We start from the raw sequence: 11391 nt of genomic DNA, 5'->3' as shown, positions 1-11391 counted from the left end.
CCTAGTTTCCAACACTTGGCTACCATCACATGCATTCTCAGCTAAGATAATTTCAAGGATTTCATTTCTCTTCCTAGCATACTTGATGTTCCAACATTTAGCAGCCCCTAAAATGATATCAACCTCACATATTAGTCACAACTCTATCATTTCATTTTTTTACACACAAGTTTCAATGAATATTCATAAAGGTAATTTTCACTATGTATCCAATTTACACATTTAAACAATGCCTTCAATCATGCACCCAAACATGTACATATACATCTTGTCATGCATGTGCCATACTTGCACATATTCCATGCTATTCATACACATTTATTTTTAAATTTAATTTTCATCATCTCTTGTTTTCAATCATTCATGTGAAACGTCTCATAAGTATAAGTATAAGCACACTACTTTCTTTCATGAGGTAGTTAACAACAAGAGATCACTCTTGCACACTTTCCATATGAGCATTACACATGACATAGAATTCATTAGTAACCTTATTGTCTTACCCAAAACATAACAAATACCAATTTCTATTTTCTTACCATTTACACATTCATATTATTTTCATAAGTAAAATATACCAACCAAGCACAATTTTCAGGTAAGGGAAACTCTCTTCTTAAGACTTTTTCATAGTTGTAAATTCACTATCCATTTGGTCCATATTTATCGAATCAAGCCCTCCTCGATTCATCCATTATATGCATCTACTTTCTAATGCAAATCCAAATCTCTTGCTTGTAATATATATGGGGTCCATCCTCTTTTCTCTCCTATGCATACTAGTTGGAGAAAACCATTAATTGGTTGCAAACCTCTTATTTTATTTTATCCATAGGCTTTGATGCTCTTGGTTTATTCAATAGTGGTCATTCTTAGGCTAGGCCATGACTCCATAAAGACATTGGCTTACCAAGAGCCAAGTATGACACATAACCAATATTGAACATAAACCAGTGTTGAAGAATCTAGGGCATCTAGGTATGATGAGATTCTTCTAACAATGATAACTATTTGTGAGGTAGTTTTTTTTACTTTTTCTTATTAGCACAATCTTCTCTTATTATTCTATTGTGTTCTCTTACTTCATCAAACAGTTACCAAAACAAAAGAAACAAGAACACAAGATGTTGGCTCTCAGTCAAGGTAAAACCTCTCTCCCTTAGAGAGAAAAACCCTTCTGCAAATTTCTCTTATTGAAGCTTCAACTGACAAATTCCAAACCCTAGACCCTTGACAAGAAGACCCTCCAAGCACAAGTCAAGCCTTTCCTTTTGAACCGAGATCAATTCCTCCTAGTACACCTTGACCTTCTTCTTCATCCTCCTTCAAGTGATAGATTTGTTGCAGTAACCCTAGTTATGCATACCCTAGGAGAAACACTCTTCCTTATTGTTCTTCACTTGAGGTGGAGCCTTCTTTGATTGAGGAGAAGACCTTATTCTTGACTCATCCAAGCTCTCTTCCTTACTATAGTTACAGATCTGAGATGGTAGCAATCTGGTCTCTTTCCTTCGCACGTGTGGGAGGATATCTTCACGAATTGATGCTTTAATTATCCTTTTTCCTTCACTTTAAGTGTCTCTTCCTTCGCTTGATGAGGAGGCCTAATTAGTGACCTTCCACTAGCTCAACCGAGAATCTTCTTATCACTGTGATGGCTGATCTGATATAGCAACAGAATGAACCCTTCCTCTTCGCACGTGTGACAGAAATCTGTCTCTAGATCAGTCCCCCAACTTTGGCTAGGATGCTTCTCCTTACTCACTGAAATAGAGACCCTTTTCTTTCTTTTTCACACCTCTTTTAACCCTCTCCTCTTCGCTGATTTCAGAGATCACTTGATGCATCTATTGTGAGGTCGAATGGCCCTATATATAGGAGTATTTCCCTCCTATTGGGCCGACTTGATCAATTGAGGCTGACTTGTCCTTTAAATTCTGAATTACTTCCTTTTGTTGAGGCCGACATATGGAGGAGGCTTATGACTTTGCTTGGAGGTCATTCTTTGATTCTAATACATAGATTTACATAGTGTAACATGCCCATATGGGTCTTCAACAATTACATTGACTCTTTGACTTTCCTAGAAGCACTCAAACATGTGCTTGACCTATGAAATGAGCAAGAAATTCATTTTTACAATTTACAAAAATAACAATTCTTTTTCTTTTACAAGTACAAAGATCAAAATTACATTTATGAAGACCAAACCTAGTTGCACTTTATTCAACACTCCCTCTTAACTACGAAGGTATTCATAAATCATGACAAGGTGTTTGAAAATTTTCAATTTGAAGAATTCACATACAAGAAATTAGATTGGTAATCCATTTGTTATAACATCATAGTAACCAACATTGTTTCCACAGCAAGGCCTTGACTAACAAACTAGATGCTTCTTGCTAACATACTTTCCTTAACTTTTTTGTTATATGTTCATTTATGTTTCCTTTTTCATTATGTTTAATTCACTTTGCTTCCCTATTTTCTTTGAACATGGGTCTATTAGCTTCCTAAGGTGAGGTAGAATACACTCAATTGAAGGTTCTTGTACTTGCTTTTTTCAAGTAGTAGTTTCTTTTTTAGATACATCTTTTTCATTTCTATTTTGTTGGGTGCATGAAATTGAAGCTAGTTAGAGTGTTGTCATTTCTTTGTCATCTATTTTTTGTGTTTTAATTTTAATGTTATTGGGTTTCTAATTAGAGCGTTGGCATTGCTTTGTCATCTATTTTTGGTATTTTAATTTTAATGTTAATTGGGTTAACTTGTTCTACCTTGATTTATCTTGTAGAACAACCTTGATGCTTCTTGGTAACATACTTTCATTGCTTCTGTTGTTATATGTTCATTTATGTTTCATTTTTCATTATGTGTAATTCACTTCAAGCTTCCCTATCTTCTTGGAACATGGTTCTTATTAGCTTTCTAATATGAGGCAGAATACACTTAATTGAAGGTTCTTGTACTTGTTCTTTTCAAGTAGTAGTTTTTGTTTGAGATACATCTTTTTCATTTCTATTTTGTTGGGTGCATGAGATTGAAGTTAATTAGAGTGTTGGCATTGCTTTGTCATTTATTTTTTGTGTTTTAATTTTTATGTTATTGGGTTGCTGATAAGAGTGTTTCCATTGCTTTGTCATCTATTTTTGGTGTTTTAATTCTAATGTTATTGGGTTGCTAATTAGAGTGTTTCCATTGCTTTGTCATTTATTTTTGGTGTTTTAATTTTAATGTTACTGGGTTGACTTGTTCTACCTTGATTTATGACGTAGAGTTCAACCTTGATGCTTCTTGGTAACACATTTTTCTTACTTTTGTTGTTATGTGTTCATTTATATTTCCTTCTTTATTATGTGTAATTCACTTCAAGCTTCCCTATTTTCTTGGAACATGGGTCTTATTAGCTTCCTAAGATTAGACATAATACACTTAATTGAAGGTTATTGTACTTTTTTTTTTCGAGTAGTAGTTTATTTTTGAGATGCATCTTTTTCATCTCTATTTTGTTGGGTGCATGAGATTGAAGCTAATTAGAGTGTTGGCATTTCTTTGTAATCTATTTTTGGTGTTTTAATTTTAATTTTATTGGGTTGACCTGTTCTACCTTAATTTATCGCATAGAACAACCTTGATGCTTCTTAATAACATACTTTCCTAAGATGAGGAAGAATACACTCAATTGAAGGTTCTTGTACTTGCTCTTTTCAAGCAGTAGTTTCTTTTTGAGATACATCTTTTTCATTTCTATTTTTTTCGGTGCATGAGATTAAAGCTAATTAGAGTGTTGGCATTGCTTTGTCATCTATTTTTGGTGTTTTAATTTTAATGTTAGTGTTTTAATTTTAAGAAGGAAACATAGATATTAAATTTACTAGAATAAAATTGGGTCTATATGTTTCATTTTATTTTTATTTTCCTCTTTCTTAACTATATTTTGAAAGAAGCATATATAAATAGACCCATTTAGGCCATATAAATAAACATGGCATCATTCTAGAATAAACTAGAATAAAATTGGTCTATCATTTTTCATTTTAATTTTATAACAAGGCATGAATAAGTGTTAAATTTCCAAGAATGGAAATTAAAATAAATTAAGAAATACTTTCAAACTTGGATGCTTTGAAGCTAAGTTGAATTAGAAATATTTGTATTTGTGGAATGAACATAAAAATTATTTAGTTAATACTTTCAACCTTCAATTGAGTTGAAGCTAAGTTGAATGAATTAGAGATTTATAGTTGAGTTGAATTAGAGATCTCTAGTTGTTTTCTTCTTGCAATTCTCCAATCATTCAACCAAGTAGAAATAGCCTTTCTTGCTACCCAGCCTTTTGACAGTTTTGTCTAAACATTAATCTTTTGCACAGCCTAACAATACTTGTATAAATATATTAAATTCATTTTATTGAATTTGTTTTTTACAGGGATTAGAAAACCCATTAAACATGGTCGAAAAATGGACATTATGAATCGAAGTTTTTTATTATCTCAATCTAGGGCAAGCAGTGATTACTTATGTACTATGCAATATTATGACGAACAATGTCCTCCAAAGGAAAAGGAATGTACCTGAAAGAAAAACAAACAATGAAGCATATTATATGGCATTGATAGAAGGCTTAGGAAAAGCTAGGGAGTATGGATCCAATGGAATTGTAGTCTACACCAATTCCGAACTTGTGTGCAACTAGATGAAAGGTGTGTACCAAGTTAAAAAAAAAGAGAGGTTAAAACAACTACATGGAGAAAACAATGTAAACTTTGAAACGAGAACTATAAACTCAAAACAAGAACTCTAGCAAAAAAAACCCCAAAAAAAACATGAAAAACAGTGCTAAAAACGAAAAGTCTTGACGCTGGAATAACACTTTTTTTTCTAGGTTAAATTTTCAACATGTTTTTAAAATGGTAGTGAAAACCAATTTTTTGTGCAAAAATTATGCAAAAAACACCCTCAAAAAGGAAAGTGTTGATGCTGCAATAAGACATTTAAAATTTAAAATAATATAAAATTTTTCCATTTAAAATTAATTTTTTTTAAATATATATTTTCAATTTAAAAAAAGCATATACATATATTTCAATTTTTGAAAATAAAAAATATTACAATTTTTTAAACAAATTTATATATTTTATTTAAAAAAAAATGCGCCTCGCCAGCCGCTCAGGCCCATGCTCCCATGGGCGTTCGGCGGGGCACGGTTTTTTTTAATCAAAAATATATATTTGTTTAAAAAATTTAAATTTTTTTGTTTTTAAAAATCGAAAAATATATATTTAAAAAAAAAAAATTTAATGCTTTTTTTGAAAAGCGAAAAATACATATTTTGAAAAAGAAATTAAAATTTTTTATTTTTTAAATGGAAAATATACATGTTTTTAAAAAATTTAAATTGTTTTTTATTTTTAAAAATCGAAAAATGTATACTTAAAAAAAAAAAATTAAATGTTTTTATTTTTTAAATCGAAAATATATATGTTTTAAAAATTTTAAATGGTTTTTTTTAATTGAAAATATATATATATATATTTTAAATTTTAAATGTTTTTTGGTTTTTTTTTATAATTTGAAAATATATAAATATATATAATTTTTAATTTTGATCGTTTTTTCATTTATTTTTTTTTAATTTGAGTATATTTTTGTTTTTTTAAGGTTTTTATTTAAATGTCTTTAATCTTAATTTTAGTAGTTTTTTAACTGTTTTTTGTTAGTTTTTTATTTATTTATTTTTAATCTAATTTGTTTTTAATTTTTAATTTTTATTTTTTTGTTAATGTTTTTTAAAAAATTTCTATTTTTACTTAATTTTATAGTTTTTTTAAATATTGTTTTTTTCCAATTTTTTTTTATGGTTTACCAGATAATCTTTTATGTATTTTTTATATATATTTATATATTTAATTATTTAAGTAATCAACATTTTAAAAAAGAAAAATAAGACAACTAGAAAATTTTTAAGTAATCATGATTTTAAAAAAAATGGACATAAAAAATTTAAAGTGTCAAAAATAAGCCCTCTAGAAAAAAAAGGTTGATGTTGCATCAACACGTTTCAAAATTAGCATGAAAATCATTAACATTTTAATATATATATATATATATATATTTGATACATAGGAAAATTTAAAGTGTCAAAAATATGCTCAAAAAAAAAAAAAAAAAAAAATGTATTCTGCATCACCACTTTTCAAAATCAGTTGACATTTTTGCTACCTCAACGAAACAAACAATCATATCAGTTCCCGTTTCAAAGTTTACATTGTTAGAAGCAAAAAATATTGTCAACCAATTTCAATCATTTAGCATAAGACATTGTGCAAATATTAATAGGATGTCTAGTGATCTATTGTATGGGGCAATGCCAATTCAAGATTTATTTGTGAAAGATGAATTAATGTTAAACATTCCTCCATCAATATTTATTGATGAACATTGTAAGATATCTGTGATATGTGTGTGTTTTTTAGTTATCAATGTGTCATTTTTAATGACCATGTGTTTTTTTCAATTCTATACCAAGTGTTCCCCCACTATGTAAGCATAACTTGATGAACTTGACATGTTTTAGAACTTTATGAACTTGATTCTTTCAATGTTTTTAAATAACAATTTTAAGATCTTAAAATGCATGATGTAATTTCAAGGGTTACATCAATTAAATGCATGAGGTAACTTCAAGGGTTATATGATCAATTTTCTGAATTCTTAATCTTTTTAAATAGAAATTTCAAGATTTTTAAATGCATGAGGTAACTTCAAGGGTTACAACAATTTTTGAATTCTTGATTTTTTTTTGAATTCTTGATCTTTTTAAATAACATTTTTAAAAAGAATTGTAAATGCACGAGGTAACTTTTTAAATATCATGCATCTATATATCTATAGATATCCATATCATGGATGAGCATTTGCCACATGATTCTTCGAGGGCGAACATCAATAGAGTCTCATGCATCTACTAGAGTGGGAGGTCGAGGTCATGGATCAAAGAGAAGATCAAATGAATCAGGGGAGGTCCATCGTTCACATCGTGGTATATATATATATATAGGAATTTACAGGGTAAATTCCACAAAGAGAACACCAAAGGACACCGCTCACAAAAAGATCACACACCAATACACCAGTATTCTTGACGTGGTTAAAACCCTCAAAGAGGGAAACAATCCACAACCTTAGCCAACACGGCCACTTCAGGAAATTTATTAATGTAAAAGAAAGAAAATTTACATAAGCTTCTATCATGAATAGTCACCTTACAAATGACCCTCCATGCTCGTTAAATAGAGATCATGGACCAATCGGGTGTTAAGCCACGGATCAAGCGTCGGTAATACTGAGGAGAGAATAAACCGTCAGATCATTTCATGTCTAGAATATATCGTGACCATCGGATTGTAAGTTACAAAAGTACATAATAAAGAAACAAACTTTACCTAACTCTACACTAAACCAAGTTATACTTAACTATTTCCTATGTGTCAGAATATCCTAACATCCCTCCTTAAGAAAGACTTAGAATAGGATTGAAGGACATACAAATATGACACAATAGGATAAGGAAGGAGCCATTAGATCCTATCCCCCCTTAGTGACAACTTCTTGAACGCCATCCATAAATCGAAGTTTAGTAAACTTCGCCTCTGTGAGAGCCTTTGTAAAGATGTCTCTAACTTGATCATCGGTTGAAAAATATTGCACTTCAAGAACATGGTCATGAATGAGATTTCTAATGAAGTGCATGTGTATTTCAATGTGTTTGTTGTGCTGATGTTGGACTGGATCTTTTCATAGTTGAATGACAATTTGATTATCACACCAAAGTGTAGTCAGATGTTGTTGCTAAAAGCCAATCCTAATAGGATCTCACGAAGCCACAAGGCTTCCTCACTAGCTTCTATGGTGCCACGATACTCTGCTTCTGCTGAAGAAAGAGAAATGGCACTTTGTTTCTTGCAAGCCCATGTAATAGGTCCAGAACCAGGAGTGAAGACATAACCTGCAGTAGACTTCCGATCATCAGGGTCACCAGCCCAATTGGAATCAGTGAAACCAACCAATAGAGGATATGTTTCTGCACTGTAATGAATCCCAAACTGAACTGTACCTCGAACATAACAAAGTATTCTTTTAGCTGCTTTCCAATGACTTTCATGTGGGTTTTGCATAAACCGAGAAATAATGCCAACAACAAAGGAAAGGTCAGGACAGGTATGGGCCAGATACAAAAGGTTTCCTACAAGTTGACGGTATAAGGTAGCATCAACTTCAGGGGAAGTACAAGTGACTGAAAGTTTGGCTCCAAGCTAAAAGGGAGAAGGGGCTGGCTTATAGTCTTCCATGTGAAATTGGCGTAGAATATCACAGGCATACTTAGACTGGGAAAGGGAAATACCTTCCATAGATTGCAAGACTTGAAGACCAAGAAAATAATACAAGTGTCCTAAGTCTGTCATTTCAAAATGCTTTTTAAGGCTGGATTTCACATGGTTTATAAGGTTGGGATCACTACCAGTAAGGATAAGATCAACATAAAGAATAAGAAAGATAAGAGACTTACCCACTTTCTTGGTGTAGACAGTATTGTCAGAATGACACCTTGAAAATCCAATATCTAAAAGACAGCTATCCATTTTGGCATACCAAGCCTGAGGGGCTTGCTTGAGACCATAAAGGGATTTCTTAAGCTGACATACAAGGTTGGAGTGTATTTGTATAAAGCCAGGAGGTTGTTCCATATAGATTTCTTCATGCAAGTCCCCATGCAAAAATGCAAATTTAACATCCATTTGATGGACTTCCCATTTGAAAGAGGCAGCAAAGGAAAGAAAAAGGCAGATAGAGTTCATTTTGGCAACAGGGGAGAAGGTTTCAGTATACTCATTGCCTTCAACTTGTGAAAAACCCTTAGCAACAAGACGAGTTTTATGTTTATCAACTTTTCCATCTGGTCCAAACTTGGTTATGTAAACCCATTTGCATCTAACAAGTTTTCATCCCTTTGGAAAAGGAACAAGATCCCACGTATCATTTGCCAATAATGAACTATATTCTTCATTCATAGCTGTGTCCCAATCTGGATGGCCTGAAGCTTCTACAAAGGTGTCAGGATCATAATTCGTTGAAGCTTGAGCCAGTAAAGAAGAGGCTCTACCGAACTAAGAACGTGTACATCGTTGATCAGTAGGATCACCTGCAAGAGCACATGCTACATCCCAAGTAGCACAAACCCATTTTGGAATCTAAGGTGCTGAAGGAGGATCCTGAGGTGGGGGAGGATTTTCATCCTCGTTGTCATCATCTGAAGAAGAAATATTTTCAGAATTAGAAGGGATAGAGAGAGGTGGCACATCCGCCAAACTAGGCTCGTATGCCAATATATTTTCAGCAAAATTTACATCTCTTCTAATGATAACATTTGTGGACTTAGGTGATAGAAGTCTATATCCTTTGACATCTTCAGAATATCCAACAAAAATACATTTTTCACTCTTAGGTTCTAAGGCTTTATGTTTCTCATCGGGAATATGTGTCCATGCTTCACTTCCAAAGACACAAAAGTGACTTACATCTGGTTTAATTGAGATCCATGCTTCTTCTGGAGTGATATTCTTTAAAACCTTAGTAGGAGTGTGATTTACTATGTAATTTTCACAATTAATTACTTTTGCCCAAAAATCAAGACTAAGTCCTTTAGATTGAAGCATACAATTAGCCATTTCTTGTAAGGTGTGATTCTTCCTTTTAGCTACACCATTTTGTTGTGGAGTATATGGAACAATATGTTGCAGTTCAATTCCCTGCTCAGTGCAAAAGTTCATGAATTTGTTTTTAACATATTCTCCCCCATTATCAGATTTATCTTAAGAATTTGATGTCCATATTATTTCTCAAGAAAGGCCTTAGAGGCCAAGAACATGTTAAATAATTCACTCTTGAGTTTTAAGAAGTATACCCAAGTGCGTTTGGAGAAATTATCAATGAAAGTTAAGAAATACTTGTAGCGAGAGAATGAAACAACTGGAAGTGGACCACATAAATCACTATGCACAAGCTATAAAGGGGTTGAGGCATACCAAGAGGCATGTTTTTCAAAACTATCACGATGATGTTTTCCGAGTACACATCTGGAACAAACACCATCTCTGCAAGATACCATAGGAAGACCTGTTACCATATTTTCTTTACATAGATTTTGAAGGGAGCGATAGTTTAAGTGACCAAATTGCTCATGCCAAAGTTTTCTCACTTCATCATTATGAGCAACAAATACCGAGGGAAGAGTTGATGACCCAAAGTTTTTAAACTTATACAACCTTGTAGAATCATTAGCAATGTCAGTAGCTAAAATCTATCTAGGATCTCTTAGGTCCTTAATTACAACATCATGAGGTGAAAATTCAACGATTTTACCTTCACATGAATGAGTTATCTGATATACAAATAGAAGGTTGCAGGATAAGGTTGGAACACATAATACATCATTAAATTGACCATTATCTAGATGAACAGTTCTAGTGCTTACAACACTAAGATATCTATCATCATCAACATATATATTTTTGGTGTTACAATCATTTAAATAAGAAAACATGGCTTTGCTTTTGGCCATGCAATAAGAAGCTCCAAAATCAATGAACCACTCATGAGAATGAGAAGAAGAAGATACATTTAGTGCATAACCAAACTGAGATTCTTGACAACCACATGCAGAAAGTGTTATTCCTAAAGATGAAGTTGTAGTTGAAGAGTGCTCCAAATGGATGTTATGCTTTTTCATTGCTGCTTCCAAGGCTTCCATCTTCTTAAAGCATTTGGATTCTAAGTGGTCATCTCAATTACAAAAGTTGCAATGTCTATCAGTATTATTCCCTTTGTTTTTATTTTCCTTATCATTTTGTTGAATTGATTTTTCATTTTGAGACTGAAAGTGTTTAGGACCCTTGGTTGGTTTAGGACCATTCCTTTTAGGATGCTTCTTCTTAGGATTATTTGAACTTGGTTGTTGCTAGGTAGCTAAGGCTTTCTTAGAAGCGTTTCCAAAAATAAGAAGACCAAGATGTAAGAGTTTTTCTTGTTCTCTTATTAAAGAATCACAAAAGGCATCAAAAGAAGGGGACTTGTGGGCTTGTCCTTGAGAAATAAAGACTTCTCTAGTATAATGGAAGGTGGAAACAGACACAGAGTAGGATGGTCCTAACTTTGTAAGAATGGAATAGATAAGTATACCATCTTATTTCTTAACCTTAACACCTTCCAAGAGAAGTCTAAGAGTCTTGAACTTGGAAAAAAAAATTTCAATGGAAGAAAAATTATTGGGGTCCAAAGTAAGCAACTCATTTTCGAGTTGATGGGCGCTAATTTCATTTTTAATTCCAAAAA

The sequence above is a fragment of the Pinus tabuliformis genome, chromosome 3_2 (assembly GCF_031772625.1).
Source record: "Pinus tabuliformis cultivar Carrire ecotype Pingquan chromosome 3_2, CPIR1, whole genome shotgun sequence".
Lineage (NCBI taxonomy): Eukaryota > Viridiplantae > Streptophyta > Pinopsida > Pinales > Pinaceae > Pinus > Pinus tabuliformis.
The sequence above is the reverse complement of the archived record's forward strand: the minus strand, read 5'-3'. Positions refer to the sequence as shown.